Genomic DNA, 4,858 nt, shown 5'->3' on the forward strand with positions numbered 1-4,858 from the left:
TCCAAGAAATGCAAGGGTACTGCCTGCAGTCCTTGACTCATGACCACCTTCCTCCATCTTCGACGCTAGCAATGGTAGAGTCTTCAGATCCCATTACTCTTGACCTCCTCTTTCTTCCTCCCTCTTCCACTTTTAAGGACCCTTGTGAGTACATTGGGCCCACTCAAGTAATCCAGGATATCTCCTTATTTTAAGGTCAACTGGTTAGCAACCTTGATTCCATTTGCTACTTTAATTTCTCTTTCCCATGTAGTGTAACATATTCACAGGTTCCTGGGATCAGGACATAGACATGGGACATGGCCTACCACAGTAACTACAACAGATTGAAACACATCAAATATGCTTAAATGCATAAGTTCAAAATGATATTGAGATAAACAGAGCTCATTGCCAGGAAACTGGCACAGTATTTTATAAAGAGAAATGATCAAATATTCATCCTGACCTTCTTGTACAAACTGTACCTTGGTAACCAAAAAGTTAATAAAGGAAATTTTTTCTTTATAAAAGTATTCCAGCTATTACATTAAGACAGAACACCATCATTTCCCAATCCTCCTTGAATTAATGGATCTGAACAGTAATTGTCAATGACAGCTAACATCACAAAAATGCATTAGATATCTGGATACTCTGTGCCTCCTGACGAGACTATAGAGCACCACCTATGACTTCTTCCCAAAACAGCAGATCCTAAAACTGGTGAAGCCTCCAGATCCAACCACCAGTTTATAGGAAAAATGGGGGACAAAGGGCACATTCAACAAGTCTGTAAGATGCAATAAGCAAAATCCGAACTCTGGGAAACTCCACAGTACAAATGAGACAGACCATAAAACAAAACAGAACAGAACAAAACCACCCAACCAACAACAAAACCTTATAAGAACAAAACAAAAGATGGAGGGAAACTTAACTGTTAGAAGACTTAGAAACCTCAACCAATTGTGATGCGTAGGTCTTATTTGGGTCCTAATTTATAAGGCAATTGGAGAAATGTGAACAATAATAGCATAATCAGTATTAAACAATTGTTAGGGTTTTTTTTTAGGTGCTACAGTGCTGTTTTTAAAAATTTATTCTTTTAGAGGTATACAGGAAATATTTGCAGATTAAATGATATGATGTCTGGATTTGCATCAAAATAGCCTAGGGGTAGGGTGGGAATAGGTGGGGGAATAGACAAAACAAGTTTGGCCATAAGCAGGGAACAGTTGAAGCTGGGTGATGTGTACGTGGAGGTTTCTTTATACCGTTCTCTCTTTTTAAAAATACGGGCAAAGAACCCAGGCTCTGTAGTTAGATGGCCTGGGCCAAATCCATCTATTGTGTAACTCATAGGATTATAAGAAGAGAACATGTTTTTGTGGTAAAATATGCATAACATAAAATTTACCCTTTAGCCATTTTTAAGTGTACAATTGAGTGGCATTAAGTACATTCACAATAGTGTGCAGCCATCACCACTATTCATTTCCAAAGCTTTTTTTTAGCCTTCCAAACAGAACCTCTACTCATTAAGCAAAATCTGCCCATTCCCCCTCCCCCAGCCCCTGGCAACCTCTATTCTACTTTCTCTCTCTATGAATTTGCCTATTCCAGGTGCCTCGAATAAGTGGAATCATTCAATGTTTGTCCTTTGGTGTCTGTTTATTTCACTTAGCCTAATGTTTTCAGGGTTCATCCACGTTATAGCATGTGTCAGAATTTCCTTCCTTTTTAAGGCTGAATAATATTCCAGTGTGTGTGTGTACATTTTATTTATTCATTCATCTGTTGAGAGAATATTTTGTTTTTTTAAAGATTTATTTATTTTTTAGAGAGAGAGCATGGGGCGAGAGACAGAGGGAGAGGAAGAATCTCAAGTAGACTCCCTTACTGAATACAGAGCCCTACACGGGGCTCGATCCCACAACCCTGAGATCATGACCTGAGCTGAAACCAAGAGTCAGACACTTAACCAACTGTTCCACCCAGGCGCCACTGTGGAGAGAATATTTTGAAAGCATTTCTTAAAGTATGTGGCATGGGGTACCTGGGTGGCTCAGTCAGCTAAGCATCTGCCTTTGGCTCAGGTCATGATCTCTGGGAGCTGGGATCAAGCCCTGAGTCAGGCTCCTTGTTCAGTGGGGAGTCTGCTCCTCCTTCTCCCCCTGGTCATGCTGTCTTTCTCTCTCTCAAATAAAATAAAATCTTTAAAAGAAAGTATTTGGAATATAATATGAGCATGCTGAATGTCACCTAGTAATTATTTTTAAGGATTTTTTTTTGTTTGTTTGTTATCTCCACCCAATGTGGAGCTTGAACTCACAACCCCAAGGTCAAGAGTTACATGCTCCACTGACTGGGCCAGCCAGATGCCCCTACCTAGTGATTAATATTGTTACAGGAAAAATGCTAGAAGAAAATACACCAAACTTTTAACCATAATTTTAATAGGGTGGAGGGATTCTGTTTTCTTCTTTGTTTTTTCTATGTGCATTGCATTACTTGGTAATGTGGTTTGATCAATGAAGATTACTGTAAATACACATACACACATTTTAGCTACTCTGCATTCTCTCTTCATCTTTTTACCAAACTATTTTAAAAAGGTGTAGACATGTTGCCTCAGCCACTTTTTTAAATGGTCTTTTTTAAAAGCATAGACTGTTGACCACTTTGCTCTGAGAAAGTGCTGCATTACGCTCTGTGCCCAGTGGGTGGCAATATCCACATTCAATCCCACCTGCCACCTATATCCTCAAAACCACAGCCCCTGTTAACAAATGCTCCGATTTGTTACAGTCCTAGAAATGTAGGCAGTAGCTATCTACTTTTCACAGTCTTCTATGCTGCCAACATCAAAGACAGCTCCAGATTACATCTGTGCCTGTGAAGTTCCACCTTCTCTGGTTCTAATCAGTTGCCTCCTCGGCCCCCAACCCTGTTGGTTGTGGAGTTGCCAGAGCCATTCTGGTGACTGGGAAAGAGGGGAGCAGAAGGTACAGCAAGGAAAGAAAGAAACTGATTTTTCCTTCTTTCCTTAGTTGGGGAAGAGGAGAAGCTTTAATATGAAATGAAGTTTAGCATTTTTCCTAATAAACGTGATAAAGTTTTAATCAGCAACTTAGCACTAGACATGACCAGTGGATTTTTTATTACTTAAGAGTAAGGCTGATCCTGAGCTCATCTACACCAGTATGGCTGAACCAATCACCAAAATACATAAGTACTCCTGGACCAGATGGTAAACTTTCCAGCCTGAGCTCCCTCATGTACCTGTTACACTGTTATTTGTAAACTTAGTTAAGTCAACAAACACAACAACAAAATGAAGGAAATGAAAAACTAGTGAGTCACGCAATATAAGAGAAATCCACACAAATCAATTGCATTCCTACATCAAGTTAAAATTTATAAACTTTATAAAAACTCCATTCATAACAGAGAAAAAAACATTAATAACTAAAGACAGGAGATTTTGTTAAGGAAGTAATGTTAAAATTCTGGTAGTCATAAAAATAATAAAAGCAATACACATTGGTGTGAATGGGAGGTTTATGTCCTGTTTAAGAAAACAAAATACGTAAGATGAGAATAGTTACTAGGTCTCTGGTTCTCAAAGTGTGTTCCTCAGACCATGCACTCTACTAAGAAGTTGAATGTGGTATCACTTTCACTCCTTATAGCTGGGTAGCATCACCCATTTTACTAATGAGGAACAGAGGTTAGAGGGGTAAAGCGTTCAGCCCCTGAGGTTCCAGGTTGCTGAGTAGAAGCACCAGAGTCAAAACATAGCTCTGCTTTACTCCAAAGCATGTCTTCCCCACCAAACAGGGCTGCCTGCCAATTAATATGATGCTGGTAAAAAGAATTTAATATGTGTACTGCCGAAGCAAGCACCGAAAAATAATGTTGTAAACAGTACAGAGCTATATCATAAAAACCTGATTATTAAGTGTGGCATGACTTATTCCTCTGCTTCTGAATGCCAGGAAGCTCCAGAGACTTACATGTTCTATTAGCACAATGTTAAATCACAGTTGTTATTGTTATTGTTGTTGTTATTGTTTTTAAGTAGGCTCCAAACCCAGCATGGAGTCCATTGTGGGGCTCAAACTCACAACCCTGAGATCAAGACCTAAGCCAAAATCAAGAGCTGGATGCTGAACTGACTGCACCACCCAGGTTCCCCTTAACTCACAGTATTTTCAGAGCAGGTAAATGGGCTCATCTGCCTGCATTTGAGCAGTAAATTCAGTAAATACCCTGTGACCCATTGCATGGATCTCATTGCAGAAAGGGAGAAAACCAAATTGCATCACTGGAGGTGCTGGAGCTGAGAAGGAAGACAAGTCTAATAAAGAACTCAGAGGCGGCCTCCAATTGAGTTCACCTGCTGGCTCCACTCAAGCACCTGTGTGAAGAGCTCCTGCCACCACTCCTGTAACGCAGGGATCTCCAGCTGTTGGAACCTTGCACAGCACACCACTGTTAGGAAAGAGCTATGTAAGTATGGCTTTTTGCTAACTAAACAGAATTGGAAAGGATTTTTGCTTTTAGGGAAAAAGGCAAAAAGTGAAAATAGCATTCGGCATTTGTTTTGCGGCGAGGTTGTAGTGGCAGCATGCCCCAAGCAGCGAGAGTGGCCCGCCATCCTCCTTCCCTGGGAGCCACGTCTCTGCAAGCTGCCTAGCTCTGAACTGTGCCTGTGAGCATCTGTGCTTTATCTTGATTTATTTTGTGCATCTGTTAGCAAGATGTGTCCTCAGGTATCAGAAAAGCCGAAGAGAGGTTATGTTTTTGGTCTGGGGATGCTCAGTAAATTTACCATATAAATTAATGGTAATATCTTCTTCAATTTATGCCATTC

At 40.3% G+C, this 4,858-nt stretch overlaps 1 long non-coding RNA gene across 1 annotated transcript; it reads left to right on the top strand.

The window, feature by feature from the left end:
* Positions 1-4,120: 4,120 nt before the first annotated feature.
* Positions 4,121-4,495, top strand: LOC121105829. Its single transcript, XR_005838561.1, has 2 exons — positions 4,121-4,205; positions 4,285-4,495. It is a non-coding gene; the product is annotated as an uncharacterized LOC121105829 (long non-coding RNA).
* Positions 4,496-4,858: the final 363 nt, after the last annotated feature.

The sequence above is a fragment of the Ursus maritimus genome, unplaced genomic scaffold (assembly GCF_017311325.1).
Source record: "Ursus maritimus isolate PB19 unplaced genomic scaffold, ASM1731132v1 scaffold_3, whole genome shotgun sequence".
NCBI classification, from domain to species: Eukaryota; Metazoa; Chordata; class Mammalia; order Carnivora; family Ursidae; genus Ursus; species Ursus maritimus.